Source organism: Sus scrofa, chromosome 13 (genome assembly GCF_054392235.1).
Source record: "Sus scrofa isolate SSC_HxYL_T2T_F1_AM1 chromosome 13, Sscrofa_HxYL_maternal_Yorkshire_Landrace_v2.0, whole genome shotgun sequence".
Taxonomy (NCBI): domain Eukaryota; kingdom Metazoa; phylum Chordata; class Mammalia; order Artiodactyla; family Suidae; genus Sus; species Sus scrofa.
This window is the reverse complement of record NC_139395.1, coordinates 127,694,316-127,721,169: the sequence shown is the minus strand read 5'-3', so window position 1 is coordinate 127,721,169 and position 26,854 is coordinate 127,694,316. Positions and strand designations below refer to the sequence as shown.

General features: G+C 34.5%; 1 protein-coding gene across 45 annotated transcripts in view; it reads right to left on the bottom strand.

The window, feature by feature from the left end:
* NAALADL2 (N-acetylated alpha-linked acidic dipeptidase like 2) overlaps positions 1 to 26,854 on the bottom strand; it is a 1,339,033-nt gene that overhangs the window by 1,187,731 nt on the left and 124,448 nt on the right. For 4 of the 45 annotated variants that reach the window (XM_084990322.1, XM_084990306.1, XM_084990302.1 and 1 more), the window contains one exon: positions 22,737 to 22,834. The exons of the other annotated variants lie outside the window; for them this stretch is intronic. The gene's annotated coding sequence lies outside the window, so the exon portion shown is untranslated. The remainder of the gene's footprint in view (positions 1 to 22,736; positions 22,835 to 26,854) is intronic. 45 annotated transcript variants of the gene reach the window in all.

The following is a 26,854-nucleotide window of genomic DNA, read 5'->3' as shown; positions in this document are numbered from 1 at the left end:
CAGCCTACCCCACAGCTCATAGCAACGCCGGATCCTTAACCCACTGAGTGAGGCCAGGGATGGAACCAGCAACCTCATGGTTTTTAGTCAGATTCTTTTCTGCTGCACCATGACGGGAACTCCTGAAACTCATGACTATTAAAATACCAAACTTTCTGCAAGAGAAGGGAAAAAGTACAAAATATGTTATATCACAGCAAATCCTGAGATAGCAACCAAAATTCCTCAAAGGACATTAAGTGTGCAAGGTGAACTCTGTCCTCTGTCTTGTCCCATTTAACTGATCCAAGTACCAGGTACCCTGTCAGAAAGACGAAGGGAAGGTTCCATTTCCAAGCTCCATCCATCTGGTGGGCCATCAATTTCTGGTGATAAGCTGTCCTTCACCTGAGACAATGTCCTCTGAACTCCCTAGGGCATGGCTGACAGTTATATTGAATGTTCATACTAACACTGCTATAGAACTATGAGTTGACAAGCATTGTATAGTCTGCTATGATTTTATCTGTCATGGACTCTGCTTTTCTCTTTGTCCAGCTAGTTCAAACATAATTCCCAATTCACTCTTCTCCCTCTTCAGCACCTAGGAAATACATACAAACAGTCAGGCGGAAAAAAAATACAGTTTGTGGTCCTAGTCTCAGAAGACCACTGGATGACTCAAAGATCTTTATCCACTGCAAGATTAATGAGAACAATTATATTGGGTATATTTCAGTTTCCTATCCGCAGAGGATCACCCAAGATTCTTAGTCTATCAATATCTTTCACATCCTTCAGAAAATGAATAATGTCTGCTGAGTCAGGGAGTCCCCTCTTGAAGAGATGCTAGTTCTGCTTTCTCTTCAGTCACAGCTGCTGTTGCTGTGGTAGTTTTATTAGGAAGGGAAATCTGTTCACCTCTCTGGATTCCCTAGCAGCAACCGTGGAGAAAGGAAACATATGATACTAATGGAAACCTGTTTTTAAAAGTTTTCCTTGCATGTCACTGAAATAGTTATAGCTAGCATTTATTGAATATCTGTTTTCTATTTCTAGTCAAATAGTGCTAAATGCTTCTGTGCCCTATCTCTAATAATCCTCATCATACCATCACCACCAATAACAACAAAAACAACAATAACAAAAAACCCTGAAGAACTGTGAGATGAGTGCAGTTACCGTGCCCATTTTAGTGATGGTGGCATTAAGGTTTAGAGAGGTTATAGAGCTTGTCCAAGGAAAGAGCAGTGTTGGAATCTGAACCCAGAAGACACAGTCCAAAATTTAATAACTTAACACTTATATTATTCTACTAAAAGATATTTATTCATGATTTTATCCACTTATGTAACTTTGTTTTTTTTTAATTGACATTCCATCAGCCACCTCTCCCTTTTTGTATACTTAATACTGATGAGATGGTTATAATGAATAAAACATAAAACAATTTTCCTTTCAAAACAACTTTTAAAGCTTTTGGATAATTTCTACTTCTACTCAGTTTGTAATTTTATCCAATTTTTAAAAATCCAATCAAGAAAAACTTATATAATATCTTTTAAAATATTACCTATCAAATGGATGTTAAATGTTATTTTAAATACTAGGTTTAAAGGTGAAGTTGTAATTACAAAACTTGAAGCAAACAATGAATTAATTGCACTGCCTTTTCATATTCAACATAACATATGAAGGATTAAGTAGGGTTGATTATCAAGACAGCTTTTTAAAAGATTTGCATACATCCATGGAGAAAAAACAAACAAGCAATGATTTGGTTAATTAAGTGAGGACCACAAAAGGGAGAAGCAGATAGTATCACCCTTGTAGACAGCAGAGAGATTTAGAAAATAAGCCTGGTTTCCAAAATAAGAATTTTGTTTACTTCTTTATGTTTTTCTAAACATTACTTTCTTGAGCATAGTGCGAATGTCCAGCATCAACCCAAAACAACAAGATGTTTGACCCCATCAACTAATATGAAAAAACACAAATAATGCCGTAATCTCTAAGTGAAAGAAATAACAGGATTTTTCATTTATGCCATTTTCAAATTCATAGATGAATGCTTACCAAAAAAATCCTAACAAGCAATACCAAGGAAGGTTAAAAAAAATCTTGAGTCCTCATATTTAATTATCTAGTTTCTGCTTGCTACACATTTACCAAAATGATCACTCCGGTAACAGAAATTTTCAAAAGTTACCTGATTTATTGATGTCTTTTCACTGGCTCTTTTTCTCCCCTTCTAATGTCACATCTTGGTTTGAAATGCCCAAATTATCCTTCTGAAATTCCCTATGGCTTAGTCAACTACATTTGCTTAAGATCTTTGCCTTCAATTTTCTTTCTGATGTAACCATAAATGGCACTAATTTCTTGAATGGCAACTTGTCAGAAAATTACAAAAGGCTTTGAAATCTGCATACCCTTTGACCCGGTTATTTCTAGAAATTCTTCACAGAAGTATGTACATAATTAGCTACAAAGACTACGGTCTTACAATATTTTTAAAAAGTGAAAACATTTCTAAGGTCTAGTACTAGAAAGTTGATGAAATAAAATGCAGTGCAATCTGTACAACAGAATATTATTAAAGAAGTTAATAAAGATCTATAGTGCCTGGCACATAGTCAGAGCTAAATAAATAATTGCTTAATCAACAGAAGAATAAATATTCCTTGAAATTTGCACTCATTTTAAAACTGCTTAAAGTGGCTCTATCTAATCTTTGTAAATTGGATGTTTTTTACATTTATAATAATACAGTTAATACCTACAAAAGAGCTTTCTGCATTCAAGGCACTATACTGATACACTTACATATATTAATACATTTAAACATCATAACAGTCCTATAGGGGCATAGTATTATTATGCCCATGCTATAGGTTAAAAAAACAGAAGCATAAGGAAAATAAGTAACTTGCCCAAAGTCAAAGGGCTAGTTAATGACTAGATAAGGATTTAAAAATTGTCAATCCGGGAGTTCCCGTCGTGGCTCAGTGGTTAACTGAATCCAACTAAGAACCATGAAGTTGCGGGTTTGATCCCTGGCCTTGCTCAGTGGGTTGGGGATCTGACATTGCCGTGAGCTGTGGTGTAGGTCACAGATGCGGCTCAGATCCTGGGTTACTGTGGCTGTGGCGTAGGCCAGCAGCTATAGTTCCAATTAGACCCCTAGCCTGGGAACCTCCATATGCCTCAGGAGTGGCCTCAGAAAAGACAAAAAGACAAAAAAAAAAAAAAAAACTTAGTAAAGAAAAATAAACAAAAATTGTCAATCCGGTTCCAAAGACTGTTTTCTTAACCAGAAAATATACTTGCCTCTTACCACATTCTACTGCCTACACATAAAATTCTGAAAGGTTATTCAATGTGAAAATAATATGAAAGTGCTTATTTCTGATTGCCAGATTATCATTACTATTTATCTATAATAAATATGAATTATTGTTATACTTTTTTAAATGAAAAAAAAAAACAGTTTTGATTGCAGAATGAGCTAAAGAACACTAAGAGGTCTTATGACTGAGAACTACCAAAATAGATCCAAGATAGAGATTCTCATATCCTGTGCTCCCCATCTTTAGATGTCTCTGAATTGATAACAAATCTGGTCAATGACTCCTGAATCTTGACATTTCACAGGGCAGAAGAACAATATTTTTCCAATCTATCAACACTTTTCTCTTGCTCTCATCCATTTGAAGTTATGTTACTGATGTCTATTTTCTTGTTTAAGGCTAGAGCAAAGCTTTTATGCTTCTACCCCATGCCTCACTCATAGAAGATTGGAATCAATATTTTAGGAGATTTTATGATATAACAAGCTCAGCTGGTACTCCTACAATATAGCCTAATGCAGTAATTCTCAACCCAAGCTACTCTATTTTTTTTTTTTAAACTCCACAAGTGATTCTGATACACAGCCTGGGCTGAGAGTTTCTGCAGGTTAAGTATAACAGCATGGTTTTTCAATATATTTCTGATACTTCAGTAGTTAGAATCACAACATTAGTAAATGAAACTGAGTAACAGCCAATTCCAGAATGTGTTATTATTCACATTGTTAGGTATACAACAAATAAAAAGTTTTGTGACTTCATTTAGAATGGGAAAATAAGTATGAATCATAAGAATGGGTTATTAAATATAAATCACTATATCTAATTAAAATACTGGATTTATGAAGGAGTATAAGAATAAATATAAGTGCAAAACCGAAAAAAGAAAAAGAGAAATGGAGCTTCTGAAGTTGACCAATACAATGCATTTCTAGTGAATAATCACAGACTCATGGATCAAACTAAGTGAAATCATGTTGGCTTGATAAATAACACAGCTTCAATATGCTGCAGTATATCTAGGATTTAATGAAAATTCATGAAGGACCAACAAAATGCACAGCAACAGATAACAATACATATCTAAGATGGTACAAAATAAAAATTTATGGCAGTCTTGTTTAGGATATTTAACTATCATATAAGATGCAGATTTTCAATCACTGTTAGGCTAGGGCACTTGACCATCATTTGTTAAACCACTAAAGATAAAAATAAAGTTTTAAGTACCAACAACAAAATTAAATAATTTTGTGAGTAGGTTTGCAGGAAGCTGAAGCTAACATCAAATCTTTAAAATACACACTATGTCTGCTACTGGTATGTGTTCTTCACCCTTATGTATGTGTACCTGTGTACATGTATATTCATTTACTTTGTTTCATGTATGCATATTTTTTCTAGTTAAAAGTTGTGCCTATTGTTTATTTCTTGAATGCTTCCTTCTTTTGCAACTGTAATCCCACACATACATGGTTCTCTGGCCACTTAACCAGTTGTTCTTTCTTGGGTTTCTCTCCTCCTGAGATAACAAAGATAGAAGTCCTATCTATCTACAAGCTCTTTGGGATGAACTTATTCAATCCCATGGTTTTAAATATCATCTATATAAAGAGGATATATAAGTCTATGTCATCAGTGCTGGCCCCTCCCAGAGAATCCTGGCTCACACCAACCAACATGCATGGTGCCTCCATGTGCATATCTACTAGACTTGTCAGCTTAGAATGTGAGATTCCCTTTCCCCACAACCAAGTGTGTTCCTCCACAAGTTGTCTTCTCAGCAAATGGAATGTAGTTATTCTGAAAAAAATTTAATGCTATGCTTAATTCCTCGTTTTCCCTCATCTCCCAAATGTATTCTATCATTAAATCCAGAACCCATCTACTTTTCTCTCTCTCTACTATGATCACTCTTTCCCAAGCCACTATACCTCTAACCTAGATATCAGCAGTGGACTCCTATCTTACAATCCCCTCATAACAATATATTCTCAAAATAGAAATTAGGGATAAATTTTGAAAATTTAAGTCAGAGTGTGTCACTTGTCCTCCTGAGATCCCCAGTTTCACTTAAAATAAATATCCAAACTCTGAAGTCTGGCTACACAGTTCGACATGAACTTGCTTCTGCCAAACTTTCCAGCCTTGTCTGATTTTACTGTCTTCTGCACTGTGGTCTCTTCCCAGTGACCTTCTTTCCATTTCCAGAACATCCAAAAACATTTCCAAGTTTGTGTCTTTATACCCTTCTCGGAGATATTGGTATGATGTTGGTGGACTGATTTTTTCCTTGTTCCTAATGCTTCTTTACAGGTGAAGTGATCCCCACTACTATGATGTTTTGCCTCTCTTTAGCCTGGATGCTCTGCTCTACTTGGCCTTTCTTGGCCAGGACAGTGAGCCTGCCCCCTCAAGACAAAGGCTTATGGGCTCTCTCTCTTTGTGTATGGAAGGCCTTTCTACCCAAAGAAACTGTCAGAGACTAGAACTGTGAGGCTGTCAAACTTCGGCTTTTACATTAAGCTGTATACTCCAATCTGGCCTCTATTAGAAAAACGTGCTCTTTCCATATTTGATCCTGTTTTATTTTTCATTTTTCTCAGACATCAGCATAAAAGAGGTGCCATAGTTCATTTGGGCTGCTATAACAAAATACCAGGAACTGAAGGAACTGAGTGGATTATAATGAACACAAACTTATGTCCTACATTTCTGGAGGCTAGAAGTCTAAGATCAGGGTGCCAGGATGGGAAAGTGAGTGGCCTTTTCCAGGCTGTAGACTTCTCATTGTATCTTTGCATGGCAGAAGGGGTCAGGGAGCTCTATGGGATCTCTTTTATAAGAGCATTAATCCCATTCATAAGGGCTCCACCTCCTGACCAAATTACCTCCCAAAGGTCTTATGTCCTAATACCATCACATTGGGATATAGGATTCCATCATGTGAATTTTGGGGGAACACAGACATTCAGTTCATAGTAGAGGGGTATATTTTTAAATTGGGAATACCCTCAGAGAAGTTAAAATACAATTGGCTCCTTCATGTAAGTGTTATATAAGCATAAGCATCACCTGAGGACTTTCTTGATGACCTAATCTACAGACTCTACCTAGTTGCTACTTATCATATCCCTCCCATTTTAATGCCCTGAATATGTTATCATTATCTGTTACTTCTCTATTTTGTTGTTTTTCTTGTTTGCTATCTTCCACTTCCCATTAAGATTCATAAAAGCATGGACCTTCTTCTCTTTTCTGTTTATATGGTTTCCTGATACTAGAAGAGACTATACTATAAGAGACACTCAAAAAAGTATTTGATGAATTAGTAAACAAATAAATTCTCATTTTCCAAGTTGTACTTACTGGTATTTTTTTTTTCAGTCTTTTTAGGTCCATACTGTGGCATATGGCAGCATCACAGGCTAGGGGTGGAATTGGAGCTGTAGCTGCTGGTCTACACCACAGCCACAGTAATGCCAGATCTGAACTGCATCTGCAACCTATACCACAGCTCACCACAACACTGGATCCTTAATCCACTGAGCGAGGCCAGGGATCAAACCTCTGTCCTCATGGATACTGGTCAGATTCATTTCTTCTGAGCCATGCCAGGAACTCCCTGACTGGTATGTTTTTGAAGTGAAGCCCAGACTCTCTGAAGAGATACAGACCTGCTACTAGTTCCTTCATCTCCATTCAACTTTCTCTCTCAGCCTGGGTCTGCCAGTCTTCATAAATAATCACAGATAATATAATTTATGCCTTAATCTATATTTTCATTTGGTCTCAGCATAGGTCATAGTCCTCCAAAGATTACCCTACTTGTTCAAACTTTTTGTTGACATCAGAGATGAGACTCTGTTGTTACCATGGTCACAGATGAGGAACAAAGACAGCACATATGTGGTTTTCAATTGCATATCTTTGAAGACTAACTAGAAACTAGGGCGTCAAGGGAACAACTCAAACTCATGGGCTATACCAAAGAAATTATTTACTTTTAAAGGATTTCATCAGTTAGTCTTAAGAAAGCTTAAACAGGAATATGAATGGTTGGGTCCCTGTTCATTTATCCTCTTCCAACTCTAATAAAAATATTATAGATATCTAATAAAGACTCTGATAAACCTTGCTTTTAATTATATAATTATATTACTGTCTTTATCATGCTTTTTCTTAAACCATGAGTCCAATTCCCGAAATATTTAAGAATCACTCAATACTCAATTTAAGAAAAATACTTTTTAAAAAAATCAACAGATGAGAATACTAAATTTAAGGAAAATTTTTTAAAAAATATCAGCAGATAAAACTCTGATATTGCTTTTCTGAAATTAGAGTGATCTAACACACTTTCTGAAAAAATATAATTGATATTCCCTTGAGCTTATCTTTAAACTTTGAAAGTTCCAGCCATTAAAAAAAAGGTAACTAAAAACGAGTCAACTATATTTCTCCAATTACTCTTTTAAAATGCAAACTAGAAAAAAAAAAGAGTTTATTTCAGCTGTGAAAAATAAATGCAAACTAACAAATAAACAGGTGCAAATTACAACCAAACCCATAGTATATCTACAGGCTGAGGTACTAGAAATTCACAATTAAAAAAAAAAAAAAGAATCAGGATATATTTTGCATAAATGGGGTAATTTATAAGACTTAGGAAAGATTGTGTATTTTCCAGATATCTAAGCAAAGGGAATAACAGATTTATATTTCTCTTGCTATAACTTCAATAAATAAAAGATTTAAAACAGATACATATGTGACTATCAAGCAAACCAAACTCTTAAGTATTGCATTTTTTCTCTTAGACTATAAACATCCTACTGACAGTAACTGTGCCTATAATTTATAGGATAAAAAGTAATACCTTATTAAATTATGTTCTTTTAAATATAGTGATAATTTAATCAATGAACAAAATAGTGTGATAGAATAACTGAGTTTAAGTTTACCTATGGGAAATGTAAAACATTTTGAAATTCATTAATTTTGAAGGTGAGACTCAGAAAAAATAGATGTGGCCTTTGTGATAAAGATGAGTCCATTGTGACTGAAGATCCAAAACATTTGAAAAATTATTCCCCTTTCTGTAATATGCCATTTTATTCTTAGATTATGTTCATTTCAACCTTTGAAACCAAGTTCCAAATATTCAAATAGGAAGGATATAAATCTTTGCTTTTCCAAGTAATGTGTGGATTACAGACGAAAGCTTTAAAAGCAAGGAAAAGAAAAAAATATATAATAGCATCCAAACTCTATGTGTACCCAAGAGGCTGAGACATTATCATAATGCCTCTATTATGGCAATTGCTGAAATTAAATGCCTGCAGATTTGACCCTAAAGAGCATAGCGCAGTGTTTGCTGTAATAAAACACTTACTGTAAATGCTTAACCTTGGACAGTGTCTATGTTAATACAATTCCACAATAGCTATTTTGACAACTGTCACTATATAGGTAACAAATACGCCACATTGGACTATTCCATGTTACTTTTTTTTATCTGAAACATCTCACTTCCTCCTTGCAAAGGTATATTTCTTTCCAGAATCTTTATGGATTAAGACTCCACATACACTACAAAAAAGGAATGCATGGTACTTGGATGATTATTCAAGATTTTAAAAGCTTAATGGGAAAAAATATTCATAGAGCAGCATGTTTAAAAGCGCACACAGCAACAGTTTGATAGGTTATATATGATTCAGAATAAAAATCACATAATTGGCAACACTTATCATATTATGGATTTATGCTGGTCTTTGCCATCACTTTGCATTAGTGTTATCTCAGCTGCCTGCTATTTAATAACCTTGTATTAAATCATTATGTTTCATTTACAGGTGACAATCAAAAAGATGTAAATACGGTTTCCTTGCCTTTACAAAATAACTACAATGGACGATGTGTCTATCTTACAATTTGAAATACATTTGCATTGTTAGCTAAATGGCAACCTAGATATTGCCTCTTTCATTCTTAAAAACATCAAATTCAGAAAACTGAAATGTTTTGAAAGACAATCAAACAAAAATTGAAGTCTTAGAAATAAAGGATGAATTTATTCATATAAATGTCATATAAATTAAAGACAGAATTTGTAAAGGAAAGCAGAAATTGCTCTAGTACCTATTATCAAAAGAGAATCCTTCATTTCCCAAAACTAGTTGTGTATTCTAACTATTAAATGTAGCCATAATTTTGCTGCTGTTGTTGTTTTATAAAACATTGATTTCAATCTCTGGTAATACAGCTTATAAAATTTTCTTACAATAGAAGAAAATGTATTTATATATTGCAGGTTCAGATATTTCATCATTAGCTAGTCTAGTTTTCATGTTATTGATTTCAACACTGGTTGTCTCCACGTCTTTTTCCCCATTTACTCTAAAGTCCATCAACATTCTCTCCTCCTCATCATGCCCCAGATAGACGCTCTTTAAAATCACAAATGACAACCTAACTGTTAAATGCAATGGATAATCTTTTACATAGTTCATTAGTCTAGATTTCTCTTTCTCCCTCTTACCTGCTACTTTTAGTAGACTACAATATCCTACTGATTCTACCTTCTTATTATCTTTAAATATCTATCTTTCAGTCATAATAGACCTAATTGTGCTACAGAAAAAAAACAACTTCCAAATCACCATAACTTAATACAATGGAGATTCATGGTTTATACCAGGTGTCCATTGTGGGTCAGGAGAAGGGTCTGCTCATAGCAGTAACTCCAAGCAGTGGAATATACACAATACTGTGCTGGGGCAATAAAGAGCTGTACAGAATTTTGCATCAATGCTTAAGGCTCATATACAGAGATGAAATGTATCACAATTCATTGGCCAGTACTAGTCATTTGGCTCCACCCAAGTGCAAAATTTCAGGAAGTGCTTTACAATCATGAGCTTGGAAGGAGGGTTAGGGTATCTGTAAATATTTGTTGGTTAGTACTGATTATAATTCAGCATGGCTCAGAAATTTTTCTGAGCTCCTTAAAGATGACATAATCAAATCTACTATCTCATGTCAACTATCCTATGTCTACTATGTCAACTATCCTCTCTCCTCTCTCTCTCATCCCTTCCTTTCCAAATTATCTTTATACGCACTACTGAGAATTTGTGTTCTAGTGATGCTGTACCACTTGCATTTTTTTTTTTTTTTTTTTTTTAGAAAATGATGTGTTATTATAAGCATGTAGCACTCTCTTTTAACCTATTTCTCTGGTACTAGAAAACCATTTGTCTTTCCAGTTTGATCTCAAAATATATCTCCCCTCTGAAATCTTCCTTTACCCCATCCAGATTTTGTTTCATACTTTATACATAATTTCCTCATTAAAATAAATTTTATTGAATCATTTGCATTTCTCTCCCCACTATACTCTAAACAATGAAGTCAGAGAATACATCATTTCAAACTTAGGTCTCTGTCATCTGAGATAAGAGACAAACTCAAAAACGTGTAATTCTACCTGATTTCTCTAACATCTAACCAATTTGAAGACTGCTTTTAAAAATTATTTGGAGACTCCACTAGAGGTCCTCCAGCCCTGGCTTGCAGTGTTTCCGCTGCTCTCCGCACCAGAGCTCACTTCCCCCAAAATTATAAAAGCAGGAAAACTCAAGACAAAAAAAAAAAAAAAAAAATCCAACAAAGCTAGTGATTTCAACAATATGGTGAATTGGCCAACACCAAGTGAATTAGTGACCACTGAATATCAGAGTGTCACCAGTCAAGGAAATAAGAAGCCACAAAAGAAAAAAGAAAAAGAAGACAAGTTTGAAAAGAGAGTAACAGTGAAAGCAAAGAAAGCTGAGAAACAAAATTAAATGGTCCTGGTGAAAATGTCAGTGAGGATGAAACTCAATCAAGTAATCAATGAAAGAGAGCTAATAAGCACAACTGGGTACTACTCCACTTAGATGATAAAGACCAGACAGTCAAGAAAGACCAGGGTCCTGCAAGAGCTCAAGAGGTCAACCTGAAACAAATAAATCATCACATAACAATAGGAGAAATGATACATGAAGTTGGAGGTGTGAAAGAGAAAAGAGAGATGATCAAGGTGAAGTTTCCAGTGTGAGAAGTGAAGTGGTAATATCCAAGGTTCTTTTAGAGGCCAAGGAAGAGGCCGAGGACGTGGAAGAGGACGAGGCAGAGCAAACCCTCGATTGAACTTTGATATTCATACGGTTATCGATAACATGGTGAAACGACAGATCAACCATTTCAAACAGAACTTAATACCAGTATGATGTATTACTATGATGATGGTACGGGCATTCAGGTGTATTCTGCCGAAGAAGCACTGCTTAAAGAGTATATCAAGGGTCAAACTGAAAATTATTTCAGTATAGAAAACTTGGAACAGGACTTCTTTCTTAGGAGAAAGATGGATGAGCAAGGTTTCTTACCTGTTTCCCTGATTGCTGGTTTTCACCGTGCTCAAGCTCTCAGCACAAACCTTAATCTCATTTTAGAGACCCGAAAGATAGCACAGAAGTGGAAATTGTGGACAAGAAAGAGGAAAAAAAAAGAACAAGAAAAATGGCCAATTCCATGTCCTCCTGCACGTAGCGTGCCACAGACAGACTTCTCTCAACTGACTGATTGCCCAGAGTTCATACCAGGCCAAGTCTTTTGTTCATGTACAGTGAGGGTGATGATCTGCTGATGCTCTTGGATGTCATTTAATCAGAATATACAGAGGAATAGGTGACTCACTGAAATATCATTATAAATATTGGAACAAAATCGTGCTACAGAAATGAAAACGACCAGACTTCTATGCAAGAATGTGTACTCCTTACTCCTTGTGGAGGAGGTTGGGCCAACACTACAGTAGAGATAAACACCTTTGTGATGATGGTGAAAGACAGACCAGAGGACTACTGTTGTTTTCATAGCAGCTGCCCATTTGAGTGTTATTAGCTTGGGCTGCATGGGCTAATTTAATTCATAGTGGGAAAGATAATTATCATTCTGGAAACATTGCAAGATTCTGTCTTTTCCTTCCAAACTTACGTACTTGTGTCCAGATCAATAAAGCACAAATAGAGAGGCTTGAGTGGGACTTCCCAGACTGTTATGTCCTTTGCTACTTGATTTGCTCTTCAGTATAGTATACACTGTATAACTCACATGTTGTCATAATATTTCACATGGACATTAATTAATTTATTAATGTTGACACTAAGGAATAAGAAACTGAGGAAATGGATGAGAGTATTTTTTTTTTTTACCCTTCCAAATGTGTTTCTGATATACCATTATAAAGACCTCCCATCAAACAGTCTCACGGATATTTTTATTTAGTGCCTCTAAACCTAGCCTAGCAAGCAACTTGGGCAGTGTTGTAAAGTTGAAGAACTTTAAGTGACATTTTTTAGGTTTTTTTAAAGAATGTCAGATTGTATAAGTTAGCTTAATCTAGTGTATAAACTTGGGGTCCAAGATGACATTTTAATCCTTCTTATGAATAGGCATTAGGTGAGTTTGGTAAAATAGAAAATACTTTTTCCATAGGGTAACTAATATTAGGTCAGTAAAGTTGATGATGCCTTTCCATTAACCATTTGTGTACTATTAATAAAATTACAAAAACAAAATCATAAGCTTTCTTAAAAAAATTATTTGGATTTTTGGCTTCCATAACAGGGTTCTCTTTAAATTCTATTCCATCTCCCTCAGAGTCAGCTTCCTGAGAAACTTTGCTGCTTCTTTTCAAGAGTTGAAATAATTTATCCATTAAATATTGGTTGGTAGTAGTAGAAATGCAGGGGTGTAACCTCATGCTTCCTGGACAATCTGATCAATACGAGTAACGTCAAATATCATTCCTATGTATGGATGACTATCAAATCTAAATCTGCAGTCCAGTTCTCTCTCAAGCTACACAAAAATATATTCAACCAACAATTTGTCATTCTCCTCTCATCACCCACAAGTCAAACTCATCATCTTATCCTCAAAGCCACTTGTATGGCTTCCCATTCTCAGTTGATTGACATAATGGTCCACTCAGTGACTTAAACCAGAGCCTGGGACTTCTATGTTCCATCTTCTCTCTTTCACTTACATATTCAATCAGTGAACAAATCATGCTGATTTTATCAAGCATGATTTTATCAAGGATCTCTTGTGTTCCAGGTCTGCTATCATTTCTCACTTCCAAATCTCCATAATTTCTTGGCTTAACTTTTTATATCCTTACAGATTTCTCTATTTTAGTGTTGCCATCTTCCCATTCATTCTTCCCTCTACCATTAGATTTGTATAAGATACGAATCTGATTGTGTCCCCCGTCTATTTGCAATCCATCAATAACTCCTTGTGGCTTCAGCCTGACATCTAAGACTCCACCTACCTGGGCTCCAGCATCCTGTGACCTACCCAATAAAGTATAAATCTTCAATCCTCATTGCTTTGCACATGCAGTATCTCCCACCATTCTCTGTGCTTGGGAAATCCCTGCTTATCAATCAAAACTCAGCTCAAAATTCCTTGTTCGGTTAACCTCTGAAGAACCTAGTTTACAGAGTTCTCTATCCCTAGACAATGAACCCCTTCAGGGAGAAAGACTGTGACTCCTCAATGCCTTCTAATATAATATCTGTCTTGTAGATAATGCTCAGTAATCAAGTACATTTTAGAAAGAGATGCTAAGAAGATATAGACATAAGAAAGTAATTATCCTATATATAATTAAAGTATTGAAACAGAAAAAAGACAGACTATATAATATATATGCTCACACATTAGAACAAACAAAGAAGATAGAACACATACTGTCTCATATGGCATTTTCTTGATTTTGATTAATTAATCCTCAGATAGTTAGGTAAGCAGAACAAACCAGGAGGAAGATGGAAAGGGATCAACAGATTTTGGTAATTCATAATGGAAGTCAGGTCATATCATTTTATTTTGCTGTATGTTGTTTGGCAAAAAAATAAATTAGGAAAAACAAAATAAACAAAAACAACCTAATGTGGAGTTCCCATCATGGCTCAGTGGTTAATGAATCCAGCTAGGAACTATGAGGTTTTGGGTTCCATCCCTGGTCTCGCTCAGTGGGTTAAGGATCCGGTGTTCCCTTGAGCTGTGGTGTTAGTCAAAGACATGGCTTGGCTCTGGCATTGCTGTGGCTGTGGTAAAGCCAGCAACTGTAGCTCCAATTGGACCCCTAGCCTGGGAACCTCCATATTCCGCATGTGCAGCCCTAAAAAGCAAAGCAAAACAAAAAACAAAACAAAAAAAAAAAACCTAATGTAATTTAAATCTAAAAGACTGAAAAATAATGGTATGTCTGCATTTGTGGCACCAGGCAGTAGTAGTAAAGTATTTCCTTTCTTGTCAATACCTTAGATTTAAAGAAAGAAAATCTGGAATTCCAGTCATGGCTCAGTGGTAATGAACCTGACTAGTATCTATGAGGAAGCAAGAATTTGGTCCCTGGCATCACTTAGTGGGTTAAGGATCCAGCGTTGCCATGAACCATGGTGTAGGTTGCAGACATGGCTGGGATCCCACATTGCTGTAGCTGTGGTATAGGCCAGGAGCTACAGCTCTGATTAGACACCTATCCTGGGAACTTCCATATGCTTCAGGTACAGCCCTAAAAGGACAAAAAAAGAAAAAAAAAAAAAGAAGAAAGCAAATTTGTCCTCTTAGAGTTAAAACTTGTAAAAATCCAGTCATAATAATGAGATTAGCCATGAGAAATTTAGAAAGAAAATCAATCAAGACATTTGGGTATAATAACATGATATTAATTTAGAAAGTAGAAATCATCTATTGCCCCTATTTGGAGAAAACCAAGTGTGAACATAAAGATGTGGGGTCAATTGCCCTACAGCATAAAAGTGATTAGTCCAAATACCCAAAAGGAAGAACATATATCAAAAATTGTCCATTTAAAATAAAAATAAGTCCTTAGGAATGATACATTGATGTTTCTGGAGAGGTCTGTTCAAATATTGGCAGGGAAAATTCTTCAGGCCTCATTGAACATGTATGAAATTCCCATAAAACTATCTACCAAATAACATGGAGGAAAATAGGTATCTCTGAAATATATGAAAAGGTAGCATACGAAAATGTGAACAACCTCACTTAGAAATATGCATTTGAAATATATAATATATTGTTTTCATATCCACTGAATGACAAAAATACTGAATTTGACAATATACTTTAATCACTTGGCTATAGGAAAACAGAAAATCTTATGTATTGTTTGGAATAGTATAAATTAGCACAATCACACAGAGGTAGTTTGGCAAATAGCTATCAAAACTGAAATGTACTTGATGTAACAACCTTATCTCTGGGAAATTTGTCTCACTAACAAACTTGGCATGTGCTAAATAATATATGAAAACAATGTTTTTCCAGAGGAAAAGTCTAGAAATAACTCAAATACCTAGCAATAAGTACTGATGAGATTACCTACAATGGTATATTATACTGCTCTCAAAAATAATAATGTTTTCTAATAATATAAAAGTATCTTTAAGATTGATGTTAAAAAAACAAATACAGGGAATGGAATGGTCTCTAGTATGCTACAATTTTATATGATAGGGTAAGAATACATATTTTGACTTGCTTGTATTTGAATTAAAAAACAAGAAAACATCAAATTAAAATGCTACCATGGAAGTGACAGAGGGACTCGATGAATGAGCCATTGGTGGGAGCAGAAATTTGATTCTACATCTCTTTGTATTGTTTGATTTTTAAAACATAAATGTTTAAAAATTTTTTTAATTTTTATCTTTTGGTCTTTTTGTCCTTTTAGGGCCACACCCATGGCATATGGAGGTTCCCAGGCCAGGGGTCCAATAGGAGCTGTAGCTGCCAGCCTACGCCAGAGCCACAGCCATGACAGATCCGAGCCACATCTGTGACCTACACCACAGCTCACGGGAACGCCGGATCCTTAACCCACTGAGGGAGGCCAGGGGTGGAACCTGCAACCTCGTGGTTCCTAGTCAGATTCGTTTCTGCTGCACCATGATAGGAACTCCTAAAATGTAAATATTTTACTTATTCTAAAAGTAGAACAAAAAATTCTACTTAAATTAAATTAAAATAAGACAAAAAGTTTGCATACCTTTGCTCAAGCTCTTTATATCCTAAGCAAACGTCTGACCACTTTTTGGGCTTTCTGGATAAAATAATACCAGGAAAGAAGTTTCCCAGAAAAGCATTACAACCTCCATGTTAACACGATAATAAGAATGTAGATTTGCTTCATATACTTTTTTTCACAAGGCATGTGACTGGTGTGAATCTGAGTACCAGATACTAGGCAACACTAGGACACTGACGCTACGATGGGCCAGAGCCATAAGGATGGTGTATTCATCAAGATCAATCTTGTGAATTTATAAGCCTGTTGAGTAAACAGCCATTAAGACTTAACCTGTTATCACTCAGAATATATGGTTGTCTTTCTATTACTGTTAAGTACTTAATAATTGTTACATTGAATTACATGAAAACACTTTTACATTTTAAATACTGATATATTTGCAATGCAGAAGACTGAACAGTAAACTCAAATGGATTATGCACTTAAAACTGCTTTCACTTCAATACAGAGGACATTGATGGAGAGCACAGATGCAAAGCTTTACTTACTTAAATTTAACAAAGTCTGACTTGTTTATTTTAAACTATCACTTCATTCTGATCTCCACAACCTTGCTCCCTCTTCCCACGACCCTTTACATGCAGTTTAAACTTTATTTTCATTATTATTGAGGTCTATATTTATTTCATCCTCATTTAGAACAAGCTTTAGAAATTTGTCTTCTTGTTTATGCAGAAAATGGTAGAAAATAAAGACTAACTTCGTGTGTAACTTAAGATTATATACAAAGCATTCATATAACTGCACCTGGTTATTAATAACTATTATATATTATGTTACAACTATGTCTAATCATTACACAGCTTATCTGCATGTTAATAATGTCAAATTCATAGCAAACTAAAACCTGTATGATGTCAAAACTTGAATAAATATTATTAATATACTGTCACCTTTTAAGTTGTAAAATATCTCTTCTGTATCTTCATAAAATAAGTTTTGGAATGTATGAAAAAGAGATGCTTTTTCTTGGGGCTAACCAATTCCTTTAAGATGTTTAGGGAACAAGAGCCCTTACACCCCTATGGATATACTGAACATAATTAACCCAGGCAGGAAACAAGAAGTTTATCAGCACCACACAGCATCTGATCCTCAGCGCTTGTCTTCAAAACTCAGTTATGCTTTAGAGTCTCCAATTCAGTTCCAGCTAATGTGAGATTTCATATATAAGATTTTGACTTCTGGAAAGTCTCTCATTGAGTGTGTTTGGAAGCCAGGTATTGACCTTATTGCTCATCACGGACATAGTGACTTCCCAGATTACAAATAAAATCTTATTGGGACCAGTGCTCTCCTGTTGATGACCTGCTCAGGTATTAATTCCAACTTGTAAAGTCTCTGCCTGGAAGAATGCCACATTTGTGAGTAGTCTTGACTTCTGACATACAAGTTGTTTGAGTAAGATAGTGCTTCTTCTCAGAGTCAGAGAAAATCAAATGCATTTCCTGGGCAGCTGTGATGTGTGTGATATCAAAAACTACACATAAGAAATGATGCCTAGATATCATTCCCTTTGAATTTTAAAGGCTGAGTGAAAAGTCAGAGAACAGATGAATGATGCTAACGGAAACAGAAGGAAATGTAAGAATGAATGAAAGAAAGAAAATATTTTCTTCTATACTTTTTAAAAATCATTGCTAGACCCTCTTAATTATGAAAGTTAGAATCATTAGGTAGCTGATCACTAATTCAGCAAAATCATACTCAATTTCATGTAAAGAGTCAAAAAGGAAGTTGATGAGAACTTTTGCATAATAGTACTCATAATCTTATACTATCAGTTAGCATATATGATAATATTTTTTTAAATATAACCTTAATATTTGCAAGTGTTAAATGCATGATAAATGAAGTAAAATGAGGGAAGGCAAATTATTGGGTTAATTCAGATCTCTTGGGATATATGTATGACTGGGGAAGGAGACAGAAACTGTAATTAACTAGATGATTATTGGACAGACAGATCAATTTAACATCTGTAGATTATCTCATTTATACATCATGTCACTTTGCACGGTTCCTAGAACATAACTTAATAAATGTTCTTAATAACATGCTTAATAAATGCGTTTTATCATAGTCAGAGGGAAGAGTTTTTTTATTGTTTGTGTTAGAGGTGGTGTTTCTGTACTCTTCAGATGCTTTGCCTCCACAACACTTTATAATGGACTCCAATCTCAGGTTAGTAAGTGCTATAAACTATTATATAAAAATTATGAAGTGGGGGTTACGGTATTGGTTTAGCTTTGAAAACTATTAAGTATCAGTTAATGAAAGAGAAAGCCCAGAAAAAAACAACCCACAATACTTAGTAAGAAAAGCCCTGACATTTGCAATACAAGATGTTTGGATAAGAGTGGGAAACAACAAGGCAATTCATGGCATTTTTCCTCTCTTCTCTCCCAACTTTGAGTTCCTTCCCATAGTCTACTGACATGCAAAAGGAATAGAAAGCTTCTCAGACCTATTCTGTTTCCCACAGTATGAGTTCTTTTCTTTGACATAAGCATGGCATGGGGCAGGGGAAAAGTGGGATCTTCCCCCAGATCTGAGGGAGCAACTGAATGTATTGCCTTCTCCATATATAATTCAAAATAATATCTTTCTATAACCAATAAAAAATTTTGACCATGGAAAACCCAGTAAGTCCTGCTTTTTCCTAAGAAGACTAATCCTTTTTTCCCTTAAAATTTAAATTTTCTCTCTCTCTCTCTGTCTTTTTTTTTTTTTTTTTGCTTTTTTTGGGCTACACCTGCAGCATGTGGATTTGGAGCTATAGCTGCCAGCCTACGCCACAGCTCAGGGCAACACCAGATCCCTAACCCACTGAGCAGGGCCAGAGATTGAACCCACATCCTCATGGATACTAGTCAGGTTCCTATCCTGCTTGCTGAGCCACAATGGAAACTCCTCTTTCCTTTTTTTTGTCTTTTTTTAAGTACTCCTCCTTGAGTGTCTTCTCATTATGCTTAGTCCAGCTAATGGGGAAATTCAGAATTCCTTCTCCTTTCTCTCTCTCAATCCCTCTAAATATAAGAGAACAGAGATGGAAACAAAAACAAAGAAGAAAAACCAACAATAAACAAGATTTTGTAAAGCCTGAGCTTCCACGTGTGTCTGTATTCCTAACACAAAATGGAATAACATCAAAATGATGAAAAAAAATTAGTTATCTCACTTTAAAAACTCACTTTTCATTTTATTTGTTACTATTTTATTTATATTTTTAAATTTTTATACAATTTTAAAGGTTACTTTCCATTTACAGTTAGTACAAAATATTGGCTACATTCCCCGTGTGGTACAACACATCCCTCCCTGAGCCTCTCTCACACCCCGTAGTTTGTGCCTCCCACTCCTACATTGCCCCATCCCCCACACTAGTGACCACTATTTTGTTCTCTATATCTATGAGTCTGCTTCTTTTTTGTTATATTCACTAGTTTATTTTTTATATTCCACATATAAGTGATATCATATAGTATCTGTCTTTCTCTGTATGATTTATTTCACTTAGCAAAATGCTAAGTCCATGCATGTTGCTGCAAATCCAACACTTCATTCTTTTTTATGAAATAAACTCAAAATGAAATAAAGACTTAAATGTAAGCCAGATAGATTCAGAAAAGTCCTAGAGGAAAACAGGCAGAACATGCTTTGATGAAAATCACTTTTCATTTTAGTAAATTTCACCTATACTATTACAACTATCAAATTAATACAGGTAAAAAAGAATCAAATTGTTTAGTATTTTTAAATGGAAGGAGAAACTATATGAATTTTCAATGTGACAAGGGGAAAAATGATCTTTTTCAACCACAGCCTATAAAAAATTATTTATTTATCATATTCTTTACACAGTTAAACTGGAATAAACATGCTCCATAAGATCTGACTTATTGGCATATTTTCACTATAACTCTTTCACAGCTAAAATAGAATTTGACCTTGCTCATTCACCCACATATGCTGAACACTAGAGTATAAAGGTTATAGAATATAGTGTTTTTTTCATTCTTACCCAAGGCGCTAAGACTCATATTTATAATTACCAAAATTCCCACAAAAAGTGTATAAGCCGTAGATTTTTCAAAGAGAATTAGCAATTATCAGCAAATTTTTTTTCTCGTAAGTAATTTGAGTAATAAATGTATTCTCAAACATAATAAAGCAATGTCTTTTCAGGTTATTCCAAATTCCAGTAGGTTATAATTTTAGGTATATTTTGTTATCTATCATATCTTTGTCTACATTATTCTGCTGTGCCATTACTCATTGCCTAGATTCCCAAGAATCTGCTCAGTGATATTAATAGAAGTGGGACTAATGACAATGTATTATTTGGTGAATGTAAGAAGCACTATTTCTAAATCTCTTCCAACTATGAGTACCCTTTCCCTCAGACTTGTTTGTTTGTTTTGTTTGTGTCTTTTTAGGGCCGCACTCACGGCATATGGAGGTTCCCAGGCTAGGAGTCTAATCAAAGCTATAGCTGCCGGCCTCCACCAGAACCACAGCAATGAGAGATCCAAGCCACGTCTGCGACATACACCACAGCTCACGGCAATGCCGGATCCTTAACAAATCTTTAGTCAGATTAGTTTCCACTGCACAATTACGGGAACTCCCCCTCAGACTTTTAAAATGGGAGCAAATAAAATTGGATTGTGATGATCATTGTACAACTATAAATGTAATAAATTCATTGAGTAATAAAAAATAAATTAAAAATAAAATGGGAACAAAAACAGTCAACAAACAGAAATAAAAATAGAAAAACAGGAATAAATAAGAAGCACTCTAATTTGTTGTACTTTTAAATATGTAACTCTTACCTATTTTACGTCTAGCAAAATAGTTCTATCAATATCAAATATATAATTTTAAGATTGTAATTATTGATTTGTTATTAAAATATTAAAATAAGGTCATCTTTTATGCAAAAGTCTTTTTTTTTTTTTTTTGAAGTGCCACCCTTGTGGTATATGAAGTTCCCAGGCTAGGGAAATCAGAGATGCAGCTGTCGGCCTACACCACAGCCATAGCCACAGAAACATTAGATGGATCCTGAACTCACTGAGTGAGGTCAGGGATCGAACCTGCATCCTCATGGATACTAGTCAGGTTTGTAACCCACTGAGCCATAACGGGAACTCCCAGTCCTTTGTTTTCTTACTGGAAAGAAATTTATTGTGAATTGAAAACATATATACTATAGGTGAAAGTGATGGAATTTTCTTTCTAAAACAGAAAGTTCAATTTTTCAGAAACCTTAAAGATATACATGGTATCTTCAATTATGGTTTAAAATAAAGTATTTTTAAATTATTTTAACATATTGTGCAAAAGCAGTTGAGACATGCTGCAAGGAGGAAGGAGCAAATTTTTAGGAAAAAAAATGATGGAAACAATCTCGATATCTTCTAAAGTTATGAAATGATCTTATGCATCAGGAAAAAAATTACATTTAATTTACTTACATTATACTAAGACGCAACACTAAATGACTTATTTTTTCAAATTGTGAGAAAAATACAAATAGCTATGGAAAAAGATAAATATTAGTGGGCATAATTAGGTCAAAATCTCAGCTAATTGCAGCACATATTTTTATCAGAAAAAATAAAAACAACATATTTTGTTCTAGTAGGCAAGACAAAAATTTGAAATTTATTTAATGGTCATATTTAAATGTGAACAAACATAAAATCTCAAAAGTTTGCCCAGGAGAGACAGACCTTATTTGACATTATCTCAGACTATATCTCTGTTTTAACTTAGAAGCCAAAACAGCACTAGCAATAAATAACTTTTAACATAAGTATAGTGCAACAGTTTTCTCAATGCTACAACCTCTGTCATCTCATTTAATCCTAAGAACAACCCTGTGATATTCAATCAATTTGACCCATTTGAAAATTGAGCAAATAAATTAATATATGGCCCAGCTGATGAAATAATTAAGAAGTAGAATATAAATTTAAGAGCTAGAACCTAAAGCTTTAGCCTCAAATATCATGATTTACTGCATTCCCACCTCACATATCATTAAGGCTATGCCCAAATTGTTGCTGAATAATACTTTATGTTTTAGCAAATCTAATCCATTAGAATTTATAGTTGTGAAGTTTATGAAGAAATACTTTGCTATAGTGTCTCAGTCCATTAAGGCTATAACAAAATACCAGACTGGGTAGCTTAAACAACCGAAATTTATTTCTCACCATTCTGGAGGCTGCAAGTCCATGATCAGTGTACCAGTCTGGTCAGGTTCTGGAGAAAGCTCTCTTCCAGATAGCAGACTGCCAACTTCTCACTCTGTCTTCACATGGAGGAGAGGCAAGGGAGATCTTGAGGCCTCTTTTTGTCAGTTGTGTTTTTTTTTTACTTTAAAAATTTTATTGAAATATAGTTGATTTACAATGCTGGGTTAGTTTCAGGTGTACAGTACAGTGATTCAGTTATATATATATTCTTTTTTTTTACATTTTCTTCCATTATTAGTTACAAGATACTGTGTAGAGTTACCTGCACTATACAGTAGGTCCTTATTGGTTATATATTTTATATATAGTAGTATGTATATTTTAATCCTAATCAAAGAGATTAATAATTAAATAACCTCCCCCCCTCCGCTTTGGTAACTGTAAGTTTTTCTGTGCTTGTGAGTCTATTTCTGTTTTGTAAATAATTTCATCTCTATCCTTTTTTTTTAGATTTCACGCATGAGCAATATAATATTATAAAACCATTAATCTCATTAGGCTCTGCTTTCGTGCACTAATCACCTCCCAAAGGCCCCATTTCCTAATACCAACATCCTGGGCATTGAGATTTTAATACATGAGTTTTGAGGAAATGCAAATATTCACACCACAGCATATAGTCCTAAAAACTATATGGGGTCAATGTTACTATCCACCATGATAATGCAGGACTGTGCAGATAATCAATCAGTACCTCTCAAACCTTCTGGTTTCAGGACCACTTTGTGCTCTTAAAAAGGACTGAAGACTCCAAAGAGTTTTTGCTTATATGGGTTATACCTATTGATATTTACTGTGTTGGAAATTAAAAGAACACTTTAAAAAATAAAATAAAAATGTATTTAAATTTAAAATAAAAAATTTAACATTTAAAAATAATAGCAAAAATCCATTGCATATTAAAATAGTGTATTTTTATGAAAATGTTTAGTAAGAAGAGGAGCACTGATTTACAATTTTGCAAATCTTTTTAATGCCTGGTTTAATGGACGACAACAAAATTCCCTTATTCTGAATTCAAAGTGTTCATTACATTAAAATACATATTGTAACTATATTCTGTGTGTTCAAAAGTTAAGGAGACATGGAATATAAAGAGTCTAAAGATGAAAATAATAATGTGTGAGGTTAAAATATATAGTCATTGTAATTAATAGTAGATTAGACAATACAGAAGAAACTGTTAGTAACCTGAAGGCATAGCCACAGAAAAACTCCAAAATTAAACACAAAGTGAATAGCAGATTTTTCTTTTAAAATAATGAGTAGAACATCGGCAAGCTGTGGGACAAGTAGACTAACACACATGAAACTGGATTCCTCAAAGGAAAGGACAGAGATAAAATAGAAAAAAAAAATACTCAAAGAAATAATGGCCAAAAGTTCTCCATTTTTAATGACACCTATAAACCCACACACCTAAGAAACTCAAGAAACCCACGCATAAGAAATATGAAGAAGAAAAAAGAAAAAAGAAACCAATTAAAAAGTTATGGCAATGCTGACAGAGGGAGAGATTATGCTTGGTCTAAGAGTAGGAGGGAATTTTGTACTTTCTGCTCAATTTTGCTAAGGAACTACTGGGGTCCAGGACAGGCCACACCCAAATATGCCTCAATGGCATATTGATTATTTTAATTACAGTTACTTCAGTGATTCAGGAGGGACACTTTTGGACTTGTTCTCTGTTTCCCTGAAAACAGAAAGTAAATCTCCCATGAGAAAGACAATTTCTCTCTATGTGGGGTCAGGAGTGAGGTGGAGGTAGAAAGACAATCCTTATTACCAGAGGGATTTGAATTCAGGGCCCAGGAGCCCATATAAACACACCTTATTACATCTTTCTAATTTACTACCTAAGCTCAAACTTTGCTTATTTTTCTACTAGTTAATCACCCAAATCTTAGTTTCTTTATCTGGTCAATTCCTCTCAAATTTATTGTTTCTTTGTCTAAAAAGTATAAATGCTGCCTGCTTGGACACTTCTAAGGTTCTATTTCTATAAGACCTCTGTGTGTATAAAATAAATATTTATGTTTTTCTTGTTAATCTGTCTTGTGTCAATTTCCAACCACAGGAACTCAAGAAGAAAAAAGAAGGAAACTTCTTCCTCCCCAACAAACATAAAACCGTTCTAAAAAAAAATAAAGTTTTCTTTTGTTTCTTTGCCTTTTTTTTTTTTTTTTTTTTTTTTTTTTGGCCATTCCTGTAGCATGTGGAAATTATTGGGCCCAGGATGGAACCCATGCCACAGCAGCAATGAGATTTCTGGATCTTTAACCCACTGAGCCACCAGGGAACTCCTAAAGGGTTTTTTTCTTTTTTTAAAATCTCAGAACTGATAAGTATTTCAGCATGTTTGTAGGATATAAGATTAAAATAAAAATACATTTCTATACATTAGCAAAAATCAAAATTAAAATAAAATACATTTAAAATAGAATCAAGTATATAAAATAGGGATAAATCTGACAGAAAAATGCAGATTAGTTGACCCAAAACTACAAAACATTACAAAAAGTGTTTTAAAAAGACATAAAAAAATAGATACACTGTGCTTATGTTTCAGAAGATTCAATATTGTTAAAATGTATTTTTTGTCAAATTGACATTTGATTTGGTACAATCCCGAGAAAAATCTCAAGAACTGTTTTGTAGAAATTTACAAACTGATTCTAAAAGAACTACAAGAGCCAAAATAACTGGAAAAAAAAATTGGAGGAATAATATTCCATGATTTCAAGACTTGTTATAAGCCACTTAAGCAAGATTCTGTGTATTAACATCAAGACTGAAAAACTAAAAAGTGGAAGAGAATAGAGTCAAAAATTGATCCACAAATATATGGACAATTTGTGTGTGTGTGAGTGTTTTTAGGCCTGCACTCTTGGCATGTGGGGGTTCCCAGGCTAGGGGTCAAATCGGAGCTGTAGCTGACAGCCTATGCCACAGCCACAGCAATGTGGGATCCAGTCTTCATCTGCGACCTACACCACAGCTCAGGGTAATGTCAAATCCTTAATCCACTGAGCAAGGCCAGGGATTGAACCTACATCCTCATGGATACTAATTGGATTTGCTAACCACTGAGCCATGATGAGACCTCCTGGACAAATATATTTTTCACAAAAGAGCAAAGGCAAGTCTGTGGAGAAACAGGTCTTTTATCATATGAATATACAATATATATTTATATGCAAAAAATGAACTTTGATCAATAACTTATACCACATGCAAAAATTAAAGTGGATTCTAGACCTCACCAAAATGAAAGACTTGTGGTATTTGAAAAACACTTTAAGAAAATAATAATGATAAAGACAAAGTATAGATCAGGATAAAATACTTATAAAGCACACACCTAAAAAATTACTTGCATCCAGAACATAAGGAAATTCTCAAAGGTCAATAATAAGAAAATAAACACATTTTTTAAATGGGCAAAATATACACACTTTACCAAAGAACCTGTAAACATGGCAGACAAGCACATGAAAATGTGCTCAACAAATCTCCACTAGGGAAATGCAAATTAAAGCCACAACAAGAAACCAGTGTCACAATCAGAATAGACAAAATTAAAAATTAAACATGATGCAAGATAGTATGAGAAAAAGAATATATATATATATATATATATATATATATTATGGGTCACTATGAATGACTGGGTCACCATGCTATAGAGTAGAAACTGGCACAACACTGTAAATCAACTATATTCTAATAAAAAATACACTGAGGTGAATATGCGGAGGAAATGGACCTCTGTCACACATAGGTGGTGGGAATGGATAGTTTCTTAAAAAGTCAAACTACTCCTACCATATAATACAACAATTTCATTACTTTCACAAGAGAAATGGAAGTGTATGATTGCATATGAACACACAAAAATCTTATATTCAAATATTCATTACCCAAATCTGAAAACAATCCAAATAGCTCTCAATAGGTGAACAGATAAACAAGTTACCGAATATATTTTCAATGTAACTCTACTCAGGAATACGAAGGAATGAAGTCTTGAAATACACTACAACAGGGATGAACCTCAAAATAAATACGTGCGGTAA